This window comes from Eulemur rufifrons, chromosome 9, assembly GCF_041146395.1.
Source record: "Eulemur rufifrons isolate Redbay chromosome 9, OSU_ERuf_1, whole genome shotgun sequence".
NCBI classification, from domain to species: domain Eukaryota; kingdom Metazoa; phylum Chordata; class Mammalia; order Primates; family Lemuridae; genus Eulemur; species Eulemur rufifrons.
Window position 1 is genome coordinate 4,753,933 of NC_090991.1, and position 26,350 is coordinate 4,780,282.

The window sequence follows — 26,350 nt, forward strand, 5'->3', positions numbered from 1 at the left end:
TGAACCTGTGTTCCTAGCTACTGGAGGAGGCTGAAGTGGGAGGATTGCTTGGTCCCAGGCATTTGAGGCTACAGACAGCTGTGATGATACCACTACACGCCCAGCTGGGTAACACAGCAAGACCCCCGTCTCTTAAAAAAAAAAAGAAAAGATTGGAAGGAAATATTAACAGGAATTGTTATAGGGTGAGGGGGATTCTGGGATTTTGTTTTCTTTCTACTTCTGTGTATATTACAACTTTTACAAATTAAAAGAAAGTATTTCTCTCTATAAAAAAACAGCTTGTGCCCGGGGCTAGGGAGATTCACCTGGAGGGGCCCGGCCTCTTGCTCCAGCCCCTGGAGGTCAGTCTGGCTACACAGCTTTCACGTGGGAGGCTGGGAGCTGGAGCACGCTTGCTCTGGCCCTGGCTGTGACCTTCTGGAATTCCATTCCTGCTCACATGGCCTTGGTCAAGTCACAGGACCAGAGATCCCAGCTGCCCTCCCCTGAATAGCGTCCCAGCCCCCACACGATGCCCCCACCTAGAGACAGCCCTTTCCTGCTTGCATGCTTTCAGCCTCAGGTTGCTCACCACCTCCTGAGGCAGCTCACTCCTTCCATTTCTGGGCAGCTGTGCTGTTAGCAAGCTCTTCCTTATATGGAGGTGAAATCTGCCTTGCTGTTGCTTCCTCAGCTCCCTCTCTGAACCCCAGTTTCTGGATCTGCAGCAAGGGGCTCCTAGGCCCCTCCCTGCCCATCTCCCATGGCCTTTGGGAGCTTGTGAAGAGACTGAGGGGCCAGGAGCCTGGGGCACGCGTTGGTGGTCATTCGGTACTAAGGACAAACGTGGGTGGGCCTCTGTCCCGCAGCACAACCAAGTAGGATTTCCACATTCAATGTTCAGGCCATCACTGTGCGATTGGAATTTGATTCTAATCCCAGAGATAGGAAACTCAAATCTCTCCATAGAGATTTGAATGATAATCATCAGAGCTAACATTTATCAAGGGATCATGATGCGGCAAACCCCGTGGTGCCTTCCAGGTACTAATTTCTATTCGTTCCCAACATAACCCAGGCCCTGCTATTCTTCCCATTTTAAAGGTGAAAAAACTGAGGCTCAGAAATGTACTGTGAAGCATTTGGGTATCTCTTGGCATACATTTTGGGAGTGCTGTCGGTTGTAGGGGAAAGCTAGCCAACAAGCAACCTCTCCACTACAAAAGTGTATAGAAACTGGAGGGAAATACTAGTTGTTGGTTGGGCTTGGTTCTTGGCCCCATCAGTTTGTCAGCTGAAGGAGCCTCGTATCTGGTCTCGTAGCTGCCTCATTCCAGGTGCTGGGTTTAGGGAGATTCTTAGCTTTCTGCTAAGTTTAGGGAGAGAGAGAGGAATGTCACCTTCTGCCTCGTGGACTTCCCAGTTTAGCCGGCTGCTTCCCACACCTCACTATCCCGCCGCCCCCACCATGTGGTCAGCAGGAGCACAGGATTATCCTTCTCAGCTTCTGGAAACTGGAGCCCAGAGAGGGTGTAGAGCTGCCCAGGGACACACAGCTGGGGCAGGACAGAGCCAGGACTTGCACTGGGGGTGGGGGGAGCACTTTTCCTGTTTTAGGATGTGTGGGGAGGATAGGAGCCATCGCTTTACCACCCAGTACTCTCCAGAGAGTCCAAGGGAGGGGGGCATGCCTGAAACCAGAGGGTTCTAGCCCTTTCCTTTGCACATGCACTGGGCTGGACTGCCTTGAGCTAGGCCCTGGCGTAGAAGGTAAATAAGAGCAGTTCCCTGAACTCTTGAGACAGGGCAGAGGCTCAGGCTCAACCCAGAGTCACCTAGGCCTCATGCTTCTCTCCGCTGCCCGCTGAGCCTGGGCGTCCACGTCTCCCTAACGGGATAAGGACAGCCACCTCAAAGGATTGCGAGGATTCCTCGTGGGATGCCTGGCAGAGTTAGCGCCACAGTTAGCTCCAGCCCTGCACACCTCCTTGCCCTGGTTCAGCCACCTGGGTTCCACCAGGGGTTGCTGGGAGGAAGCCAAACCAGGAGGAAAAGCCATCATTGTCTTCTCCCCTCCTCCCACCCCTCCTCCTCCTCAGACATTCATGTGGTAAAATTCAGATAGCACAGCGGTGAGTGTCCCTCCCACCCCCGACAGCTCCAAGGCTCAACTTTGATCCCCAGTTCTTCATCCTTCCAGAGGTGATCTCTGCAGATCCAGGTGCCCCTGAAAAGGACTCCGATTCACGTGTTCCCCTGGACTCACCCTGCCCCCCAGAGAAGCTGAGCCGGGTCTGATCCCAGCACACAGCAGAGAGGACCGGGCCCTCGCGCCTTTGCAGACAGGAACTTGGAGGCTCTGAGGGGAATCCTGGGTATCTTGTTCCACGCCCTCCTCCTGGTGTCTGAGTGTTCTGTGCCCTCCCCTGCTGGAGGGCTATGCAGCACGCTCTTGTCCCATTTTCCAGATGACAAACCCAGGGCAGGGACTGGGTCTCCCTTAGCACAGAGGGCGTTGTCTAAGTCATGCCAAGGACTTAAGGCATGTCCTAGCCAGCCTGGCACCAGGCAGGAGCTGCAGCCCCCATTCAGGACAAAGTCAGGACACTTTAGGGGACTTCACCTGGCTGGGGCCGGGAGAAGCCCTGGAGGCAGCATCCCAGGTGCCACCAGGTCTAGGGAGGACAGAGGCCCATGGAGCTCTGAGCTGACCTGGGAAGGGGCTGGAAAGGCCCCTTGAAGAGGGTTGAGTACCTGGAGATACCCATGAGCTCTGGGTCCCCATCCGCAGAGCTGCCTGGGGTCAGGGAACAAAAGATATATGAAGGCGGGAGACTGATACCTGGCGTGTGTGTGCACCTGTGTACACTCTTATGTAGAGAAGTCTCCGTGAGTCTTTACACAGGCATGTGTCCATTTACATGTGTACATGGGTGTACGTCTGCATGAGCGTGTGTGTGCCCGTGTGTTTCCACCTAGGGGAGTATTCTATTTGCGCATGTCTTGACTGCCCCCAATCTACCGGCTGACAGGGGTGGGCCCCACAGCTCCCCTTTGTCCTCTCTGTAAGATGAGACTGCCCTGAGTTTGGGAGCTCCCTTCCAGGCAGGCAGAGGAAGCCACTGAGGCCCAAGGAAGGGCTGTGACTGCCCTCAGGTCCCGCAGAAGCACAGCCAGGACTTGGGCCTGGCGTCGCAGTTCTGAATGCTCTCCTGGGTTTCCTGGGCTCCTCTCAGGGGAGGTGGGTTGTCATTCCCATGCTTGGGCACCTGGGGCTGGAGGACCTGTGTTTCCAGGTGAGAAGGTGCAGCTAGCTGTCCCCAGAGCCCCGTGCAGGGGCAGAGGTGGGGTCTGTACACGTGCATGTCTGTTTGGAGTCTGTATGAGTGTATGGTTCTGTCATTTGCACATATATGTCGGAGTGTGCATTTGCACGGGGGGTCTTGGGGCTGATTGTTCATGCAGGTGTGTGCGGGTGGGTCTGTCTGATTCTGGGTGACCTCTGTGTTGGGTGTGTTCTGCCTGTGTGCCTGGCCTGGGGCAGGGCTGAGGGGCTGCTGTGGCCCTGGCCCCCAGCCGGCCTCCAGCCTGGTGCTGCCGGACTCTGCAGCCTCAGTGTGGGGCGCTTGCAGGGTTAAGGGTGCCACTCACCCCAGGGCTGGGATGGCCCTGAGCTGGGCCCCTCCTGGCCTCTCCCTCCACCCCACCCCTGTGGTCCCAGGTGGCCTGGTGGGATGATCTCCACAGTGGGGCTCCACTGGTATCAGGGCTCACTCAGACTGGGCCTGGGTCAGAGGTCAGTCTGTGGCTGGGGTCAAGGGTCAGAATGTGGCAGGCATGGGAAATCCGTGTATATGGCACAGAGGGCCGGTTAGGCCTTGGCCACACCTCCATCCCAGCCCCTTGGTGGTTCCTTGGCCAAGGCGTGGGTTTGAGCCCCGGGCACCACAAAGGCCAGGGGCGAGAAGGCACCTGTGGGCCCTGCAGGTTGCCAAGCAGGCCCATGGCAGAGAGCCCTGGCCAGCCTGATGTACAGGGAGCAGGTGGCCTTTGTAGTGGCCGGGAACCATGCATGCCCAGAGCTAGCACAGGAGGCTGAGAGGAGACCCTCTCTCTTGAGTCTCTCCTCAGGGTCCCTCTAGCGCCCACCTGTGACTCTGTCAGCCTTCTCCCCTCTCCCCTGCCTTTCATTCTTCTCTCCTTCCTCTGCTCCCCTCCTCCTCCCCCAGGCTGTCTCCCTGCCGGAGAGCCCAGCCCTCCTGTCTTTTCCCCACTCCCCCCAGCAGCCTCCTCCCCCAGTGGGGCCCTCTGAACCCCAGGCCTTCCTCCTGCAGGCTCAGCTGCTTCTGCTTCACCCAGAGGCGGGTGCTGAGAAAGGAAGGTGAGTGCCCATGCTGGGGCGGAGCTGGGGGAGACTGGCAAGGCTGCCCTGGCCTGGGTCACTCAGGAGGAGACCACAGCGGGCACAGAAGCGTGGTCGCAGGCTGCAGGCGAGGTCCTTCCTGGGCCAAGTCCAGTGAGCAGAGCACACAGAGGGCAGGTTGAGGGGGACTAGACTCAGACTCTGCCCTGTGTGAGCCCGAAGCTGCACTGATCTCATCTGGTGGCCTCCCACGGTCTAGTAAGGAAGAATGGACAGACGGACAGATGGCAGGGGAAACCACAGACAGAGATCAAAGGTCGCCCAGATGAAAGGCAGGCGGAAAAAGACCTGATCTTACCCAGGGCAGAGACTGAGATGTCCCCCCCACCCCACCAGGGACGCCAAAGCAGCCCTCTTGCTGGCACTCGGCCAGAACCCACATGGGATCCCAGATCAGCCTCCATCCTGAGATTTGGGGAGGGTGGACTGAGGGGAACCTAAACTATTTGAAAATATTCCAAAAACTTAAGAGAACTTGAATATTTATAATCCTGATGGCTCCCCCACGACACCATCAGCTAAAATACTGAGCTCTTTGGTTTCAGAGAAAAGCATTTTCTCCAGTGTTTTGCTCTCGGTTGCACATGGTAGCCCCAGCTCGCTCAGGAAGTGCTAAGCGTTAGAGGGTTTTGATGGGGAGAAAAAGGAACAGAGCTGCAGTTGTTTAATGACCACGCCAGCCCCAGAGGGCAGGGATGTCTGTTTTGTTCACTGCTGTCTCCCAGCACCCCTAAAAATGCCTGGCACATGGTGGGCTCCATAAACATATACCGAAGGAGAGATTTGTGGGGTAGATGAGCTCATTTGGTCTGGGAAACAAAACCAGATCCACAGGGCCAACAGGGCCAGCAGCTGGGATCAACATGTTCATAAAAAGGGGATATTGAGGCTGGGAATGTGGGAAGGTGGCTGGGGGAGGTCACCCCTTGCTGACCCAGGTGGGCTGCAGCTCTTGGTACATTCACTAAAAATGGGACCTCTTCAGCAGTTTTTTACGCTACCAAATGGGCATGAAGGCCATTAACATGTCAGAGGGGGCATGGTGGAGGCTGAGGAAGAACAGGGGGAGGTTCCTTCCTGAGGCATTTGTTCTCCCACCAGCCTTAGTTTGGGGGTGGGGGCGGGGTGTTGTGCCCCGAACCCATGGGCTTGAATGGCGGATCCCAGCAGCGTTACCAATGCTTCTTGTTAGTTGCACAGGCCAAGTGGATCCTGTTAGCCCTGCCTTCCAAATAAACCCAGAACCTAACCCTTTCTTATTAGCTCCATCACTGCATGCCTGGACTAGTGCAGGGCCACCCCGCCACCTCCCTGCTCCTGCCCTGGCCCCGTGTCTGTTCCCTTCACAGCAGCCAGGGGGGTAACTGTGAAGACCTAAGGGAGAGCATGTCCCTCCTCTGCTCAGAACACTGCAGAAACTCATTTCATCCACTCTGAGAGCCAGAGTCCTTACAATGGTGTGCAAGGCCCTGCAGGTGGGTATAGCCCCCGCCCTGACCCTCTCCCATCTCTTTCCTTCCTACTCCCATCACTCACTCCACTCCAGCCACACCAGCCTCTTGGCCGTTCTTTGAAAATTCCAGCTGGGATGCTGCCTCAGGGCCTTTGCACTTGCTATTCCTTATGCTTGCACAGCTCTGCCCCCAGATATCTGCACGCCTCGCTACCTTAGTCTTTCAGGTCTGTTCTGTAATGTTCTCAAGTCTAAGTGCTGACCACCCAGTGCAAAGACACAGCCCCTCCCCAGGTGCTCCCCTAGCCCCCTTCCCTGGCTTTGTTTTTCCACAGCATGCTTCACCTAACAAAATACATTGTATCACTCTTGTCTGTCTCCAGACTAGAATGAAAGCTTTGTCTCCTTCTTATCTCTGAATTGTCAACACACTGGTGCCTGGCGCATAAGAGGTGCTCGATAAATATGTCCCAGCCCAGTGGATGAATCCTCCTGTCACCTTCAAGTTGTGTGACCTTGGGCAAGTTAATTGTCTGGACCTCAGTGACCCCATCTCTGAAATGGGGAGGGTGACTATTGGGAAGGGGAAGATACAAAGAGATTTGAAATCGATGCCCCACTGCTCAATAAATGTGTGGAATAATGTTAAAATCTGCCCATCTCTGACCCCAGGCCCACAGGCTTCCAGTCTGGGGGTTACCAGACCAGGGCTGAGCTTAACGTGACTTTCTGGGCCTCAGCAGTACCTGCCTGGCCTGGTGGGCTTCCCTGGCTTCCCCTTGTTCCCATCTGGGGGGCCCCTGGCTAACCCTGTCCCTGGCGGCCTGTCAGTGAGCCTTGTCCTTGGCTGCCCCTATCGCCTGTACCCCCCCAGACCCCTGCTGGGAGTCCTCAGCCCACTGCCTACCCTGCCTCTCCAGCCTCCCTCCCTGGCTCCTGTTTATTATTTAACCTGGAATGGGGTCTGGACACATGCTTTGCATGAAAGCAGCTATTCAGATGGTGCTAGGCAAACAAAAGGGCTGACCTGTCCAGACCCAGGCTCTCCTGACCACAGCCACACCCCACCAGGAAGCACTGGACCCTCTACGACCTGTGAGCACCCCCACCCTGGCCCACAGAACTCTACTGACAGCCAAGCAAGGTTGGATCCCATCTCCCCTGGAGCAGGACTCACTTGGTGGAAGGCGGAGTCAGATCCAGGGGAGTGGGAATGCTGCTAGCGAGGCAGCCTCCTCTGCTGGTTGTTCCCTCAACATTAATGGAGTCAGTGCCGGGTGCTGCCACCATGATCCCATGGAATCCTACCTGTAGGGTCTGATGAAACAAGCCGAGGGTTCGGGGGCCATGCAGACTTAGGCTCGAATCTGAAGCTGCCGCTCCATTCATTCATTTGGTACATACTGAGCTGCTGCACCTACCTCGTGCCAGGCACTGTGCTTGGCAGAGGTGAACAAGGCCTCTCTTGAAACTGAGAGTCAGGTGGGATCAGATCGTGTTGCTGTGTGTTCTTGGCAAGTTCTTTGCAGGCTGTGAGCCTGGGGTTCTCCTCTCAGGGATGGGCAGAACCTGGCCTTGGGGTGCTTTTGTGTGATCTCCGTGATCACACTTGTGGAAGGGCCCTGGTCAGGAAGGGGTTTCCATCTCCCTTTGGCAGATGTGAATGGCAGCCCTCCTGAATCTGGACCCCTCTGCCCCACTGTTCCGGGACTGCCCCTAGGAGCTCCATGGAGCCCCCCGTGGGCTGAGGAAGAAGAGAGGCCCCTGGAACAGGTGAAGGGCTCTGCTGCTTTTTGGGACAAGCCACCCCACCACCATCCAATCCCAATCCAGAATCCATGAAGGGCACTGACGGAGCAAGCTCTGGTGGGTCACAGGACCTATCCTGGTGCTACTGTTCTTCATCCCCACCCCCATGTTCTCCAAGGGAACTGCTGTTCAAAAAAGAGAAACCCTGGGCTGCGTCAGGCTCACAGGAAGAGGGCTTGGTTCAGCCTCATTCTTTCATTCATTCACTCCTTCATTCATTCAACAAATACTTAAGGAATGTATACCAGGCACCATTCCAGGTGTAGAGGATACACCAAGGAGCAAAAAGACAAAAATACCTACAAAATACATAAGTAGGTAAATTATATGGCACATTAGAAGGTGGGGAAGAGCAGTCCAGGCAGCAGTACTAGCCAGTGCAAAGGCCCTGAGGTAAGAGTGTGAATTCTAGAACAGTAAGGTGGCAACATGGTGAGTGGGGTTGACAGGGTGGGACATGAAGTCAAGAGGTGGGGGAGGGGGCCTGACCAGGGATCTCAGCCACTGGGAGGACTTTTCCTTCTTCTGATCACTCAGAAACCAGGGAGGGGAGGGAAGCATGTCCCTACTCTCCAGGAGAAGGGGGCACATGCTACCCTCACACACCCTCTGCCAGTCTTGGCCTTGTGGTTGGCTGCATGGAGGAGGTGGCTGAGTCAGGATGTGAGAGGGACAGTCTGGGGCTGAGGGTATGTATGGGTCAGGAGTCAACTGTGACAAGGCTTGGTGGTCCATGGCAGTGGGCGTCTCCTGGTTCACCCAGCAGCTTCTGGACTGAGTAACCCTGGTTCCCAGGCAGACAACTGAAGATAGAGACTAAGTAGCCTCATATTTTAAATACGGGAGACCACAGCCCAAAGAGGAACTGGGGCTGTCCAGAACCTTAGAGATTCATTTCTGGTAGAGAGGCCTGCCGTTCAGATACCTGTGGATGGGGCCAGTTCTGGGCAGCAGCACTAAGCGGTCTGGGAAGGCTGTAAGATGCTGGTGGTTCCTAAGTCTGGCTGTGAAAATGCAGATTCCTAGGCAGAAGGAGCCAGTGCAAAGACTGGGCAATCAGATTGATTTGGTCTGGGCTAGAGCCTAGGAATCTGGTTTTTTACTTTCTCTGTTGACACAGTACCAATAATAGGTTTGAGAGTGACTCTTCAGGCCACTGGGGTACTGGTGGCCTCTGTGTCATCACACCCTTCATAGCCCTCAGCCAGGGACCTGGAGGCACAACAATGGTGTCATGTACCCCTTCCAGTCCCCCATCCCCAGGCCAGCGGGGGCTGGGCTGAGGAAGGCACTCAAGCAGTGCAGTGGGTATGTGCTGCCTGCCACCCACCCTCTCCGAGGAGGCCCCACACGGCTTCAGGGAAGGCCAGACACAAGGCACCCACACCCACCTGGCACGTAATTATGGGTGGGGGTGGGGTGTAGGATGTATGGATACTTTAGTAGGGGCAGGGTGGGGGGGTTAGTAGATGGGGAGAGGAGGGTGGAGAGATTACCGATCCACAAAACCCAAGGGTGGTAGAGGTTGTGGGGTGCGCTCCTGCCAGAGCAGAGAGGAGCCTTTAGTAGGAGGAAGTGAAGGTGGGGGCCAAGGAGAGCCAGACGGACAGATTTACTGGCCAGTGGGAGAAAGTGGGACGAGCCAGGTATGACACATCCGTGTGATCCCTGGCGCGGTAAATCGGGTAGATGGACGGACACGTGGATGGATAGAAAGGTGGGTGGATGGAGAGACCGATGGATGGATGAATGAATGAATGGCTGCGTGGGTGGCGAGCGGCCTAGAGTGGGGCGGGCCAGCAGAGCGCTCAATCAGCTCCACGGCTCAGCTTGGCGCCCGCCAGCTGCGCTCAGAACCCCCCTTACCGCCGCCCCACCTCGGGGCGCGTAATTACGTGCCCCTGAGCCTCTGGAGTGGCTCCCCCGGACTAGGACGGAGAGGGGCCGCGCCGCCGCTGCCAGGCTGCATGGGCTGATTTTAGCGCGCCGGCAGGCCGCCCCTCGGTCGTGGGGTGACCCTGGAGGTGCGGTCTGGCCCCAAGGCCCCCGTCCCGCTCTTCTTTGTCTTGGCCTAGTCCTTGGCTGTCGCCGGGCCGCGACCCGCCTCTCCGGGCAGGGCCGCCCCCACTACCCCGGCCCGCACGTTTCTGGGCTGCCCCAGGATCTCTGAGTCTCAATATTGCTGCCCCCCGCCCCCCGTCCCCGCCCGTAGGCGTCTACCCCCGTCGGGCAGGGGCCCCAAACCCTGTGCCTTTAGGACCGCGGGGCCGGGCCGGGAAGTGGCAGGATCTCCAAGCTGCGTCTCTGATGCAGCGAGGGGAGGCGGGGGATGAAGGCCCCCTCTTCTCCGCCTTCTCTCCCCGCCCCACCCCCTCGCTACTACACGTCGCGCTGCGCCCCGACCCCAGCGCCGCCTGTTCGCGCCTTAAGCAGCTCTTCTGCCGCGATGCGATCCCCAAGCCTTGAGGGCTAGCCCCCACCCGCCAGGCCTTAGACCCCACGCATAACGCAGCCACACACACGGCCGCCTGCAGACACCCACCACAGCCTCTCACCAACCCAACGCCCCGCACAGGCGCACTGCCCCCTACATGCGCAGACCCACAGCCCCACGCAACCGCAAGCTCACTCACAAACAGGTCCACACAGACACACAACGTCCCTGCGAACACTCAACCCCACACAGGCATAATCCCACCCACGTAGTACCTCACGCAGTCACACAGTCCTCCTATAAACAATCGCACGCAGACACAACCCCTCGCAGGCACCGCATCACTCAGTCCCGCCGAGACCCAGAAACACATTCACAAGCTTGTATCCAGACCAGCTCCCCCACCCCCAACAAACCCCGTGACATTCACTCCTAGGACAGACCAGAAATATACAGCCACATTGATACAACATACGGACCTAAACGCACAGCCAAGATCTCACCCGCAGGCTTGTAAGTCACTGGAAAAATATTAAAGCGTTCCCTCCCTCCCCTTCTCTATCTTTGACACATACACGCCCGCGCGCGCGCGCGCGCGCGCACACACACACACAAATATTCGCACTCACACCCCCCAGTCCCTAAGCGCCTCGGAGCCTCGCAGCCGGTGACCCCGAGCCCCCGCGGTGAGAGCCACGGGAGCGTCTCCCCGGCGCCCCCTCCTCCCGCTCCCTCCCCCAGCTCTCCACTCCTCCCCCGCCTCCTCCCTCCCTGCCCCCTCCTTCTCCCCTCCCCCGCGTCTGGGGCGCGGGCTGCGCGCAGCCAAGCCCCCTCGTCGCGCGCCCCTCCCCGCGCGCGCCCCGCGCCCGCATCGCGCTTGCCGAGTGGATGCGGCCACGGGGCCGTCTCTAATTACCTCCTGTCCCCCGGCGGCCCGTGAATAATGGCTACTGAGGGCGCTCGCAAGGACTGCTGAGAAGGAAACGCGGGGCGCGAGAGGCGCGGCGCGCGCGAGAGCGCGAGGGAGAGGAGCGAGCCCGGGGCTGCCGCGAGCGGCTGGCGAGAGAAAGGAATCGTGCGAGCGCTCACATTTTTTTCTCCCAAGGATCTCATCTGGCCGCCGCGTTCTGGAAGAGGCGAGGGGGAGAGCGCGCGAGAGAGGAGGAGAGAGACGGCGGAGACAGGGAGACGGCGAGACGCTCAGCGCCGGCGCCCGGGAGACCCAGGAGGAGCCCGCAGGTATTGTTGGCGGCGGAGCTTTGTGTCTTCTGCGGGCCGCTCCGGGTGGGAGGGCTCCCCGAGCCCCCGGCCCGCCGCCGCGCTCAGACCTGCCCCAACCCCGCGCTGCCGGCGGGGGTCGCCGCCCGCCACGGGCACCCCTCCCGCCGCGCCGTGATCTTGGCTGGAGTTGCGGATTTGCTTGTTTGGGGGTTTTCCACGCCGGTTGAGGGAATCGGTCTTAGGAGAAGGAATTTCTTTTCTTTCTGTTTTTCTTTTCTTTTTTTTTTCCTTTTTTGGCCGCAGTTTGTTTGTACTGGGGATTCCCCCCTCCCTTTCCCTCCACAATGCATTGGTGAGCGGTGTTGGCGACAGTGGCACTGGCGGAAGGCTTGGGGCTGAGATGGCGGGGCTGGTGGCCGCGGACTGACGGATGCCGGGGAGGGAAGGAGTTCTGTTCAAGTTCGCAATCTGCGCTCCGAAGCTGGTCGGGCCGCGGAGGGCCGTCCGCGCGCCCGATCCTGCTCCGGGCAACCGGTGCGAAACTTCCCGGGAGCGCGGCCTCCGGAGGGACTCGGCGCCCCTGACGCCTCCAGGCGCTTCCTCCAGCCGCCGCGGCCCCTCCTCGCCGCCCGCGAGCGCTTAAGGTCGCGCTCTCCCCACCCCCGCCTTCCTCCCTCCTCCATCGGCTTCCGGATCTGGACGGAGCTGCAGGAGCAGCTTCAAACACTTCCCCTGGAGACCCCTCCCCACTCCCCGTACCAGAGCCTGCCCGGAGCCCCCCTGCCCTGAGCCCTGGTCTAACGCGCGGTCGAATGGCCAGGCTGACAATGAAATCTCGCGCCTCTGCTGTTTGGGGGGAGGGGGTCGTAGCTCGGTCTCTCCAGGGGCTGCTGACCTCGGGCAGGGGGAGGGGGCCTCTCAGGGGAAGGGTTTGTTTGGGTTAGAGACGTTGACTTGGGATGGCGCCGGGGCGGGGAGGGGCCTGGGGGTGTGCGCGGCAGAAGAGAGAAGCTTGGGTTCGCGGCCGGGGGTCATGGATTCTAGCCCCTCTTGGGCTTGGCGATTGGCTGGTGACTTCAGGCACGTCGAGGGCCCCTGTAGCCTCAGCCTCCTCCCCTCCTGTACAATGCGGGCTGAAGGAGGTGATCCCGAGGGTGATGTGCTTGTGTGACGAAGTGTTTGTCTCCTGCACGGTAGACACCGCTCCGGTGACCCGGAGATCCGGACGCCTCTCCCCCTCCCTCAGGGTCCAGGGGAGGGAAAAAGGAGTGGGAAGGGGAGCGGTGGGAACTTCTCCTTTTCCCGCTGGGGCCATGGGAAGGGAGTGCTAGCACAGAAAATTTCTGGGGACCGCAGTTCTGACGGGGGGCTGACTCCGAAGGGGGGGCGCTGGGTCAGAGGCTTCCGGGCACTCAAAGCCCCCGATTCTTTTGCTCCTTGGTGGGGGGATGGGGAGGAGGGGAATGTGGAAGAGGTGAAGGGCTTGGGGATGGTGAGCCCATGAAAATCAGCCTTAATTGGATTCCCAGGCGAGAAGCCCAGGGCAAAAGGTGCCTCCTCCCCTTCCTCTTCCTGGGCTAGAGAGCTGGGCCCAGAGACCCCAAGGTGGCATTCCAGGCAGGTGAAAGCAGTTCATGTCCCTACTTAAAGAGAGGATCCTGGGGGAGAGGGGAGGCACCTTTTGAGAGGGAAGGGGGACTGGACTGTTCTCAGGCTGTTCTGTCTCTTGGTCCAGGAATAGAAAGAGTTAACCCTCCCCCAGAAATCTGTCAGGCCCCACACAGCAGGGACACATTGTTGGACCCTCTGACTTGCTAACAGCCTGACACTGGCTGACAGGAGCTAGCAGATTCTAGGCCTTGTACTCCCCCTTCGCAGCCTAGACAGGACCAGGCTGGGTGGTGCCTTATTCAGGGACTTTGGGGGAGGTGGAAATCAGAGCCCAGAGAGGGCCACACAGCCAGGCAGTGGCCTTGTGGCCAGGAAGGAAGAAGGGTTACAAGCCAGGGCCATCAGAAACTGGAAGGGGAGTCTGGAGGGAAGGGGGAGGCCCCTTCTACCCTTTGCCCAGGTTGGGGAGGCTCCTGAGCTGGTTCTGCCCAAACCTTTGCCCTGCCTCCCACCCCAACCTCTCCACCCAGCTGAAGGCCTGGCCCTAAGGGTGAGTTTCTGACCTGTAGGTGGGACTATGAGATGCTGCAGGACCTAAACCAGCAGGATTCATTGCTGCACATGCCCCAGGTGTGTTAGGGCACAAGCCCTTTAGTGGAGAGTTATCTGTGGGGCTTCCTTCCCTTCCCGAGACTGTGAGTTCATTTGCAAGAACCTTTTTCTTCCTGTTTTAGAGCCCCCAGGGCCTGGCACATGGCATACACTGACAGTGCCCTGTGTCTGGCTGGCCAAACACAGGATTGAACGAATCGGTAGTGAATGAATGAATGAATGAATGAAAGGGGAGAGTTTCTCAGTCGGAGGCCTCTAGTCATTGTTTTTTTTTTTTTTTAATTAAAAAAAGAAAAAACCTTTTTCAAGTATGCCTTTTTAAAATAAGGTTCACAGAAAATCTTAAAAATAGAAAAATAAAAAAGGTTATTGCAATCTTAGTGGGGTCTGACAATGTTACTATTTTGATGTAATTCTTCCCAGTCTTTTGACATGGTGATTGGTTTGTTTTCTAAAGACTTTGTTGTCATTGTCTATATTAAGATGTATATCCTGCTTTCTTTGCTGGTGATAACGCCAGCCTTTTCCTGTTTTGTAACCAACTCCTCATAAACACCAGGGTTAATGTCTTCAGGCTTTTCCAATCAAGTGGATGTGCCATGATTTGCTTAATATTCCCCTTTTGTTCAGCATTCTGGATGTTCCTGATGAATGACGTAGTGGATGTATCTTGTGTAGAGAGCTTTTCTTGATGTTTAAGATGATTTCCTCAAAATGACGCTCTGATGCTGAAGGCTCCGACATGCCTGCAGTGGGAGAAACAGGCTTCTCTAGTTTTCCCTGGATAAGTGGGGCACTGTTCTCCTTCCTTCCCCACCATCTAGAACCTTCCACCAGAGCCGAAAGAAGCCTTGGCAATGAATCACCTCTCTGACCGCCCTCCTTTGACAGAAGAGGAAACCAGAGCCCAGAGAGGGGCAATGAGTCCCAAGGTCACACAGCAGCCCTGGGCTGGCCAGCAGCCAAGAACTGGCGACTGCCGTTTTGGTGCTTGTGCCTGGGAAGGGTCCCTGGAGGGCCTTTAGGCTGGCCTTGCCCATTTCACAGATGGGACCAAGAGGGCAAGCTTGCCGCTGGTGCCGCCCACTGGAGAGGCTCTTCAGCCCTCCTGTGTCACCTGCACTGGGCATGTTCATGGGATCTGGCCGGCCATGGGCTTCCTGTTGCCCCTCCTCACGGCTCCCCTCCCTCTTTGCCATCCCATCCTCCGGAAGGAAAAGCTGAGGATCCTAAGCAGCTGCGGTGAAAGGGGTGGGACTGCAGAACTCTGGTGACCCCAGTGGTTGTGCCCCTGACCTGTGCCTCAGTTTGTCCAGAGACCTAGCCCTGGATCTGTTCGGGAGCCAGGGGCAGGTGTTGGCACTGGAATGTGGTGTGAAGGAATGGGGGGACAGGGTCTTAACTACCCCTCTGGCCTGAAATTGACCCCAGGAGATCCCCCTGGGGAGGAGGGGAAGAGGGAAGGAAGGAAGACAGTGGAAGCAGAGAGGGTAGGAGAGAAAGAAAAGTGAGAAGGGAGGTTGGAAGGAAGAAAAGGAGGGAGGGAAAGAGAGAAGAAGGGGTTTATGTAAAATGAAGAAGAGAGAATCCACGGCCCTCAGGCCTCACTGGGCACCCCGGGGAGTGGCTGGGGATTGTGACCCCAGTGGGGGTGTCAGGCTGGTTAGTGCTGGACCCCCTGGGTGGGCTCTGCAGGGCCAAGTGGAACAGCTGTCTGGGGGCCAGGGGTGGGAGGCTCTAGTCAGGACCCAGACCAGTGGTGTCAGGGAGGCAGGACTCGTCAGGGGTGGCTTCTCTGTTCATTGGATCGGGCAGGTGGCAGGGTTCCCCCAGGTTGGAGGCTCGGGGGGACAAGGTAATTATGGCTGTGACTCCCCGTCAGAGGACAGGGCCTGTCGGTTCCTCCCCTGCCAGCGTGCCAGCCATGGAGGTTAAGAGAAGCCCTGCCGTGCGTGTGGGTATTTGGACGTTTCTGTGGTGCATCCCCAGGGGCACGTGCACATCTGTGTGTGTGTCTCTGTGTGTACGTATGGTGTGTCTGCGTGTGTGTTCATCTGTAGGTGTCTGTTTTTGTGGTGTGTCTGTGTGTGTGCACATGTGTGCCTCTGGTCCTGTTTGTATATTTTTTAAGGGGTCTGTATGTGCCTTCCAGCGTGGGCACATGTTGTGCTTGCTTACCTCTGTGTGTGTACCCGTGTGTGCCCTGTTGTAGGTGTGTGCGTATGTCTGTGTGTCTTTGATCTCATTTGTGCATTTCAGGGGGAGGGGACTATGCCCCAGAGCTTGGGCACACGCGTGTGTGTGTGTGTGTGTGTGTACATACACTTTCCTCCGAATGGCCCCAAGAGGGATCCAGGCATCAGGCTTTTGTGCTGCTCTCAAGGTTGTGGCTGGGGTGAGTGAAGCAGGGGATGGCCTTCGACTAAGGGGGTGGGGTGGGGGAGGCAAAAGAAAATCTTAAAAGACTGTCTTCCTCTGGTCTCCAAGGAGATCAGCCTGTGAAATGATCCGCACGTTAATTAAAAACGATTATATCCTGATTGAGCCATTCCTGCACACATCCCCCAGCCAGGGAGAGGATGGGGCTGAGACCCGAGGATGCAGACTGGGGTAAAGTCCCACAGCAGGGCAGAGCCTGGTGTAGCCCCAGCTCACGGAGGGGAGTAGAAGCTTGGGGGGAGGCAGTGGTGAAGTGTTTAGGGGCATGTGCTCAACCAGATTCATGCTTCTCCTTTGAATTTTAAGGACTCCCCCAAGGTGCTGGTCTCTGAGGTCCCAGGAGCTGGTGGGACCACCCCAGTCCCATGGCTCCCACTCATGCCAGGCACTGGGCCTTTTGTTTGCACAGATCCTGCAAGTCAGCATTTGTGGTTCCAGTTTTACAGAGAAGTGACATGCTTGAGGTCATGCAGCCAGAAGATGGGAACCCCAGACTGAACCCAGTCCTCTGACCTCAAGGCCCAAAGGCCCTTTGTAACTCCCTGCTGTCCCCAGGCGCCCACCATGAGCCCCTTCTTCTGCAGGACCCCTGGGAAGCTGGGCCCCCCCTCAAGGACAACGGCTTCTCCTCTGTGCTGCCTCTGAGGTTGTTCATTTCTGAGGTCCAAGCTGCACAGGGCTGTGGTGCCCACTTGTGGGGAGCTGGGTGACTCACCAGCCCAAGGCCACCATGGTGTGACTCATGCCAACCTGGACAGGGCCTGCCTCTCCCTGCCCCAGCTGTTCCCCCAAACTGTCTGATGACCCCACGGCAGACCAGCCACAGGTGTCCCTGAGGCCTGCTGGATGCTGCACCCGTACTCCTGGGTACGTGTGCCAAGCTTTGTCTGGAAAGAGCCAGGGCCTGGTCACACTGTGCCCTGCCTGGTTATCTGAGCCCTAGTCAGCCTATGCGGTGGTAGAAAGGAATGGTAACAATAAACCAGGTGGCCCTCGGCTTCCACCCAGTGTCAGGTGTTGCTGCGTTCCTAAGAGTGGTAGATGGCTCTGGTGGACCAATTCACCTGGGCCCCGTGGGGCCCGGCCTGCTGCCTGCTCCTCCCCACTCCCTCCTGCTCAGTCACCTCTGTGTGCCTGGGCCCAGCTTCTCAGAGAGGAGGAGCCCGGCTGTGGGTCAGCCACACCCAGAGCCAGCAGGGTCGCTGGCCACAAGCAAGGGCTTTTTCTGTTTCTCAGAACCTCAGTTTCCCCTTTGTACAGGGAGAATCATAGATTTTTCCTGAGAGGACTGTCAGCAGAGTAAAGAAAACCAGGCTAAGTTTGTTCAAGTGCCTGGCAGCACCTGGACGCATAGAGGGGCCCATATGTGCCATCCGTCCCTTCAGGGTACCTGTGTGTGGCTGCAGGCCCTTGGGTTTGCTGGCTTCTGGGGAGGGAGACGTGCTGTAATCCTTCAGTGCTTTCTAGGAGACAGTCTGGGGTTCAGGTGACTGTCATCTCGGTATGAGCCTCTAGAGGGCTAAGATGATCACTGGATGCACCTGAGGCTCTTGTTACCGAAGGAAGCCGTCAGGGAAAAGGGAGGCATGTTCCTGCTAGAGTGCGTCCCATGTTCTTAGGAGGAGCTTGACCAAGGGGAGGGTTCGAGAGCCAGAAATAGCGTCCTGAGGAATCAGAGGGGCAGATAGGATGGGAAGAGTCAGCATCCACCTCTTCTCTAAGGGCGGAGCTGGGAGAGAGGCAGCCACATGTCCACTCATCCCAGAAAAAACCCTTTGCATTGAAGCAGGCAGAGAGACCCTGCCTGCCCCAGGCCATCCCCGCAAGTTGCCGACTCTTAGAAGCAGTTTTGTGGCCTTGGTATCTGTCTTCCTGCTAAATATCCCCTTCTTTCCTTTCCCAGGGCCTGAAATGCCTCAGTTTGTCACTGCCCAGGGTCAGAGCATTGAAGGCCCTGCTTGAAATGCAAACGTGTTACCTTGGAGGACCGATCCAAAGATGAACTGATATTTGCATAATGCAGCGGGTAGCCACCCACCCCTAAGCCCTGCAGAGCCAGGTGGGCACTGCTGACAAGGGTGTGAGGCCGCCTGGCCTGGCCTTCACAGGGATACATACAGCCCAAAGTGGCATCACCTGCTTTCTCAGGAACCAGGATTCAGGTATTTACCTGACGTCTCCTGGTTTGTATATGTTGTCACCTCATTCAGCAACCCACCCACAAGCCAGATTCGGACCCGGGGCCACCAGTTTGCAGCTTCCTGGCTTCATTGCTGTTACCCACTGGTCGCTCTGACAGTCCTGTGACACACGTGGGGCAGGGCTGGTGAAGCTGGGGCTCCCTTGCCTGAGTCCAGGCCAGTAAGGTCCCGGCAGGGCTGGGGTGTCAGATGAGGTGCCGTCACCAGGACTGAGGGGTTGAGGCCCAGGAAGGCAGGCAGAGGAGCTAGAGGAGGCCTTTCCAAGGGCGGCACGGAGCAGAGGCCACCGGAGAAGCTTTGCTGGTGCCACCTGCTACAGGGCTACAGGGTCTGACCGGGGCTGGCTCACAGCCTGGGCTTTGGGCCGGAGCCCCAAGTGGCCAAGAGAGAGGCCTTCCGAGGCAGCAGGGCAGCTGGTGCCCGAGGAGGCAGGCTCTGTAGGGCTCTGAGAACTGCCAGGGTGCCGGTTTGGTACCAGCCTTCTGAGAGGTGAGGCTGTGGCGGCAGAGGGCTCACACACACAGGGTGTTGGGACCACACGGAGCCAGGTTAACCTGACCCTGTGCTCAGGGCTCACGGTGCAGCCCAGCCCTCCTGCGCAACTGATCCACGCCTGGCTTTACAGGTGGCATCTTTAGTCCTTTAGCCCTTTAGTCCTTCTGCAACACTTGCTGACAGCCCCCTGGGTCTGGCCAAGAGGCCCTGCCCAGGGCATCCTCAGGGACACGGGCCAGTCTGAAGAGGAAGGGCTGTAGGACATGGCATGCCCGGAGGCCTGGGGCCTGGACCGAGAGCAGGTGGGAGCAACGGGAGGCTGAGGCTGAAAAGGAGTGTGGGGCCTTGACTGCTTGAAGGGTTTGTCCTGAAGGCAGTGGGAAAAGAAGGGTACTCCGGGCAGGGAGCGTGGCTGGAGCAAAGGTGCGGAGGTGGGAGTGCCTGGGGCCAAAGAGGAGAGAAGCCCGGGAAGGTCAGGAGAGGACCCGGGTGGGGCCGTGTGACCTGCCAGTTCTCCTTTCCAGGCCTCTCAGCTTCCTCCCTGAGAACTCAGGAATCCTCTGGTTCTAACGGGTGGGGTGTGGGCCGGACAAGAGTGTCTCCTTCCTGGCACTGCTTCCCTCCTTGCTGAGCGCTGGTGTGGGGAAGCAGGGGCTTGCTCTGCTCCCCGAGCTCCTGCAGGAGCTCAGAGCAGCTGGGCCCAGCCCTGTAGCCCCATCAGCTGAGCCCCGGGAGGGATGGTTAAGACTCAGCTGGGGAAGGAGGTGGCGGTCTTCAGGGACCAATAATTAAAGCCCAGCAGATTATAATTCCCTAAAAAAAAGCTCAGTGCAGAGAGGGAGGAACAGCACCCCGAGCCTTAGGAAGGGCCCAGGAGAGGGCCTGGGAGGATTGCTGGGGGGAGGGGGGAGTAAGAATGATAGAATATCTGGAACCATCTTGTTCTGAGCTTCCTCCTGGCAAGGCCTCCTGGGTGCCAGGCCCTGGCACTTCATTATTTCCAGTCGTCAAACCCTCCTTGCCCAGGAAAGGTTCCTGCCATCTCCACTTTACAGATGAAGAAACTGAGGAACTGAGGCTTGGAAAGGTCTGGCAACTGTGGTTCGAGGTCCCACAGGTTTGTAAGAAGCTAGGCTGGGACTGAACCCAGGGCCATGCTGGTATTTTTCGGGGCTGGGGGAAGGCACTCAGAGGGAGGCTGTCTGATTGCAGGGTCCCAGGCAGGCCACAGGCCAGAAATGGGGAGTGGGTTTGAGCAGGGCAGACCGTCCTAGCACCGCGTGACACTCCCCATATTTGAGGCCTTCTGTCTGCGGCAGGGTCGAGGTCACTGCTGTGCTGACTCTGTCATTCGCTTACTTACCTGCTGTGTGATGCCAGGCAGGTGACGCCCCTCTCTGGGCATCTCTTCATCTGTAAAGTGCTCGGGTTCTCCCTTGGTTTCTTGCAGCCTTAGCAGTGTGATTGGATGAGGCGGGCAAACTCTGGCAGTGAAGGGACCTAGCTTTTGAGAATCCTTCCTCCCCTGTTCATCCTGCAGATCCCCACTGAGCTCGTTTCCAGGCTGGGGGCTTCCATGTTCCTCTCATCACCTGAGGAACTGGGCTCTGTTATCATCCCCGTTTGACAGAAGAGCACACAGAGGCACGGAGGCCACTGCTTCCTGACGGCCAGCCATCTCCTTGCTGTTAAAACCTGCCTTGTGTGGTCCTTTTGCCCAGTCTCTGCTCATGCCTGTACCCTTGGCCCCTCCTGAAAGACTGTCACTCTCCACTGCCCCATGCAGGGCCTGCTGCCTCCTCTGAGCAGACCTCCTGTCTTCCACGTGGAGGCCATGGCTCAAGCACTCAGGCCAGAGGTTGTCCACTGGTGATGCCCACAGGTGGCTGCTGCTGGCCAGCCCAGGGTTTTAAAAATAACATCACATTTCACGTACAAATTTTGCTTTTTGCTTTCCTTTAAAAAATCAGCAGGTTGACAGTTCGGGGCCACATGCCTGCAGGGCCCTATGGGCAGAGCCGAGAGGGGTGGAGCTGCCTAGTTCCCTGCAACTCCGATGACTGCTGGCTGGATCCAGGCACTGAGCTGAACCGGCCACCCTGCTTAGACCTGGGTTGCCATCCTGGCACCCTGACTTTTGCTGATCTGAGGCAGATTTCATCTTTCAAGCTCATCTAGTAAATGTCAAAACTGAGGAACTGATTCCAAACTGGGTCTTGAAGGTGTTTCCAAGAATTCTCCAGGCCAAAAAAAAAAAAGGGTGCTCCAGGTGGGGTAACTGCCTGGGGACAGATAAGGAGGCGTGAAAGGACATAGCATGCTTGGGGAATAATAATACCGTCTTCTCCTTGCCTGTTAAATACTTGGTTGGCAGAGCCTGAATACTAACACCAATCAGCTTCGCTTGTTCTGTACATGATTCATTCATTCCAGTCATTCAGGTGACCCTCAGCATCCCTGACAGAGCCCCATTGTGGGCGCTTTTATTCTCATTTTCAGCAGATGAGAAAACTGGAGCTCAGAGAGGTGAAGTGACGTGCCCTGGGTCCCAGTAAGGGCAGGACTCTGACAAGGACTCCTGCTTCTGACTCCCAGTCCAGTGCTCATTCTGATCTAAGACACTGGAAGAATCAGCTCTTAGGTGAGCTTCTTTCTCCTGTGCATTTTTAAAAATGCTCTTTTAGTTAATATGCGGGAGGGATTTCGATGTTCTCGTACATAACCTTTTGCTGAAGCGACAACGTGCGATAAAAGGGTCCCAAGAGACCCAGTGTAATTTGGGTTGTGAGGGACAGAGAATACCAATGCAGAAGCCTCTCCAGAAGGCCTGGCTGCTCCTGGGAGCTGGGAGGCATGGGGGCCCAGCTCCCCACCCAACACCGAGGCCTGGCCATCTTGGATCCTGGGACCACGTGTTCATTCAGATTCATGTTCTACTATTTGATTTTTTTTTTTTTCTCACATTTGCAGTGAGGATCTCAGTCTAGGCAGAGAGAAAATGAGCGCCTAAGACCAGGAGGGATTGAGAAGGTGGGGACAGATGTTGAAGCCCTGTTTCTGGGCCAGAGCTGGCTAGTTGGAGGGTGTTGGACAAAGGGGCCCACACTGAGGGTGAATTGAAGGGCATGTTCAAGCTCTGTGCACAACTGCCCTTGGCCCCAAAGGATTGAAAAAGGGGGGCTTGGGTGGTTCCAGTTAATTGAGGCTGATTCTAAATTGGGAGGCTTAATAAATGGTAATTATCCTCCCCTGGGAGCAGACCAGCGCTAACCACTGCCGCTGGGAATGGAGATCATGGAGACAGAGCCTCCCACCTAGAAGCTCTGAGAATTTCTACCCACAGAGGTGTCAGGGACAGGCTTGGTGCTCACCCGGGCGCTGGCACATCTCCCTTCCTTGTGTGCAGTTCATTGTGTGTAGGTGTATTACGTGCCTGCCCATGTGTCTGCACATGAACTCCTTGGACACACACGGGGGCACGCCTGTGTGCCTGCATGTTTTTTGTCTGTCTGTGTGTGCTGACATTGGCTCACCCTCCACTCAGCTATCTCCAGGCCCCATTCCCTAAGAACAGCTGTACCCCTGACACGGAGCAGGGAGGAGAGAATCTCAGTTTGCAATCTCAGCAAGACACGGGCTTTGCACCTCCAGAGAACCTGGTTATGGGGACAGAGGTGACATAGCAAGGTTTCATTTCTACCCAAAGAGGAAGTTCCTATCATTCAGAAGTGGTCCAGAGTAGCCTGGGCTGCCCCAGGATGGAATGAACACATCCTTAGTAGGTAATTGGTGCCCGCTTAGTAGGCCCAGTGTGTGCCTGCCTCTCTTTTGTGGTCCTTTCTAAGTACAAAGCGCTGGGGCCGTGAATCCGCCCAGTCTGCAGCTAGCGCTTTCTGAGGCTGCCCCATCTTACCGACGCAGACTTGCTGGAGGGGTTGACAGGGTTTCTGCCCCTAGGTGTCCCTAGACTTAGCCCATGAGAGACCTGGGGAACGTGGGTGACGATGATAGTGTGTGTGGGAGTGTGATGTGTGACGGTAGACTTGTGTGTATGTCTGTGTTGTGTGTGTGCATCTGTGTATGTTGTGTGCAGTAGTGTGGGTGGGGTTGTAAACGTTGAGTGTAGAGTTCCGTGTTGTGAGTGTGGGTGGCATATGACTCTGAGGGGTGGGGGTGGGCATTTCTGGGCCGTGTAGGTGTTGACTGGGTGGCATATGTGCACTTGGGCCAGTGGAGATGTTTGTGGCTCGGGTGTGTCTTGGGGGAGCTGTGCCGAGGCCCCACCTGATGCCTCCGTGCTGGTTCATGCCTTCCCAGCCCAGGCTCCTCTCATGGCCCCCGCCATCCCAGCCCCTGATCACTTGTGCTCCTTCCTCCCAGGTATCTGGCACCTGCCAGCCCAGCTCTTGACTTTGTCCTTGCTCCTGGGACAAAAGCACGCCCAGCAGATGGCTGAGAGTCCCCAGGGGCAGAGGGACAAGGAAGATGGAGGCCCAGTCACTGCTCAGCCTCTCCCCAGGAGATCCTGAAGGAATTGGGTCTCTGAGTTTCTGCAGCATCTTGGCCAGATGGGGAGACCTTTCTGGAGATACCATGGGCATTTCTAGACATGAGCTGGAACATTTCCAGAAATGGAATGTTTTTAGAGAATGAGACATGGCATTTCTGGAGACAAGATAAGGATGTTTCTAGAGATGAAGTGGAAGGCATTTCTGGAGGAGAGGCATTTCTAAAGATGAAATGAGACCATGAGATGGGAGAGGGCATTTACTGGAGTAGAGATGAGGCTTTTCTGGATTCTGAATCTTGCTAGAGACGGAACATTTCTGGAAATGGAATTTTTCTGGAGATAAACTATAGTATCTCTGGAAGTGGAGTGTTTTTGAAGATGATGCTAGAGTATTTCTGCAAATAAAATAGGGCACTTCTGAAGAAGAGATATTTTTGGAGCTGAAATGCAACATCTCTGGAGATGGGATGTGGCATTTCTGGAAACGGAACACATTCTTGGAGTGAGGATGGAGCCTTTATAGAGCATTGGCATTTCTGGAGATGGATTATATGTGAAGATGAGAGGAGATATTTCTGGAGATAAAATGGAGCATTTCTGGAGATAGAACATTCTGGAGCTGGGGAATTGCTGGATTAAAATGAAGTATTTCTGGGGAAGAAATGGGGTATTCTCAGAAAATGGACATTTTTAGATCGAGGATGGGGCATTTCTAGAAATGAGGGAACGTAGCTAAGGCTTGCTGTTTGAAGCCTTCTTGAGGAGACAGAGGAGGGTCTCAGGGAGCCCAGAGACACCCACCTGTGCCCTTGTCTGGCAGGAGATGGCCCTGAGGCCCAGAGGGGAGGCTCCACCCGGGGACCCTCCAGGGTTCAGCCTTTGCCATTCCCTCCCTGAGGCCTTGCTAGAATCCTCCCAAAGGAGGCCAGAGCCTGCTCCGGCCTGCTCTCGGGGTCCCCACCCCCATCCTGGTGGGGGCCTGGCAGCCTCCAGGTTCACCACAGGGACAGGCAGTGACTGAATGGTTAAATTTAATTTAATTCAATTTTGTCGGAGCCAGCTGAGGCTTACTCCCCAGCCCCCTCTGCCAGGAGCCTCCACTTTTTCTCAAGCCCCCCAATCTGCTCCTACCTTGGAGCAGTCCTAAGGATGCCTCATTTTAGCAGAAAGATGGAGTGGGGGTTATGAGGCTGACCATGGGCGAGGGCCCAGGGCTGTGTTCGGGCCCAGCCTGGTCGTGGGGTCTCCGGCCACCCCCTCCTTCTCCAGGGAAGCAGATACTGAGACCTGTCACCACTCGAGCAGGCCTGGAGCCCCAGAGTAATTATTTCTCTTCCCTAATTGAAATTTCAGCCTCAGTGATCCTGCCTGGGACATGTGAGGCAGGCACAGAGACCCTGCCCCGGCCGGGGGAAGGTGCCCCTTGCTCTGCCCCCAGAAGTAGGGAGCAGCACCAGCCACCATTCACGCTCACGGGGGCAGGTGGCTTCACATGCCCCAGATGCTGGTGGTGGGTGTGAGCTGGAGGGCTGCAGCTCAGGGAGGCGGGCTGGGGGGCTTGGGCTTGGGCCACTTGGGACAAGCCACAGTGAAAAGGTTGGGCCTCTCCCGTGACAGTTTGGGGGGAGCTTGAGAGGAGGAGGTGGCCTGGGCTGGGGAAGCATGCCTTGCCGGAGTGAGGTACCAGGAGACCACTGCCTCCTCCCACATCTGGCGGGCTCTGAGGGGTGGGCTGGGGGTGGGGTGCCGGCTGGCAGCAAGCCCAGTTCCTGGTTCAGGGCTGGGTGAGGCGGCTGGCCGGGTGGGGGACAGCGGAGGAGCCTGTTTTCCCGGCTGCTGGCTGCTGTGGTTAGGCTGCACAGACCATCCACCACATGGGTGGTCCCTGCCGCCCCACAGGGCCTTGGGCCTGGCCTGTCTGCTGGTGAAGGGGGGTGGGCAGAGGACTCCAGGGGCCAGCGGGAGTCAGAGAAAAGCCAGGGGCTTGAGATGGCTGAGGGCCCGCCCCCTGAGCTTGCAGAGGGTGGCTCTGAGGTGCTGCAGCTAAGTGGAGAGACTGTCCAGTCCCAGGCAACCCAGGCCCCGTGCGAGGGAGCTACTGTGGCCACACACAGACCCCTGATACCTGCAGCTGGCCAGAGAGCCTGCTGGGGGCCCCTCTGGGTCTCAGTCTTCTCCCTCTGGGGAATGGGTCAGCTTGGTGGGAGTTTTCAGAACCAAAATACCTGCAGAGGGCTCAGTGCTGCGAGCATGGGCTGTCCTCGCTGTTATTGATGCACATGCCCCGGGCCATAACAGGCCCAGCCCAGCACCCTGCGCACAGTAGGAGCTTGAGGAAGGGCGGCACCTGTCATCAGTGTTAACTTCTGAGGTGGTATTTTCTTGGTACCCGGAAAGTGTCTGTCAGTGGGAATACCCTGCCTAGGACCCCCTCTATCCCTGGGGAAGGCAGGTTTTATGACAAGGGAGACTGAGGCAATTTGGAGTGAAGAACGGGAGTGGGGAGTCCAGAGGTGGCCACTGCTCCATGCACGGGGGCTGTCACACTGGGGTAGTGTGACACCTAATAAGTGCCCTTAAAAAACCATTAAGGTAGGAGCCAAGCTCAGCAATGCCCTGTCACTGTAGCTCCCCTGACCTCTGGCTTGGAGAAGCTCACGGCCCATCTTTGGTAGTGGGCGTGGCTGTGGCTGCCCTCTCCAGGGGAGGGGAACAGAGATGGCTGGACAGGATGGGACAAGTCAGACCCCAGGAGCTGGGGAAGTGAAGGTGGGTGCAAATGAAAATGCACTATCCCATTTGCAGTCCATTTGCTCAGACCCCGACTGGCAGGAAGGAGAGGAGGAGGAGGAGGAGGGCAGATGCAGGAGAGAGGGGAGGGATAAGGATGGAGAGAGAGAATCTGGCAGGGTCAGAGGCTGTGACCGCAGGGATGCCTGCTGCTTGCCTGAGCTGGGGAAACCGTGCTGCGTCTCAGCTCCAGATACCCCATCCCCACTGCACATTCCAGCACCTGCCCCTTCCCCTGACCTCTGGCTGCACCCCCACTTCCCTCTCTCCACTCCTTGGGGATTTTGAGGCCCTGAGCTACCTACCACCCTACCCTGAGCAGGCTCAGTCCTCCCTGCAGTTGGGGGGGTGTTCCTAGAGCAGTGGGAAT

General features: G+C 57.2%; 1 protein-coding gene across 1 annotated transcript in view; it reads left to right on the forward strand.

The window, feature by feature from the left end:
* The window catches only part of RAI1 (retinoic acid induced 1), a 119,324-nt gene that overhangs the window by 29,200 nt on the left and 63,774 nt on the right, over positions 1-26,350 (forward strand). Inside the window, exon 2 of the mRNA XM_069481907.1 lies at positions 11,207-11,340. The gene's annotated coding sequence lies outside the window, so the exon portion shown is untranslated. The remainder of the gene's footprint in view (positions 1-11,206; positions 11,341-26,350) is intronic.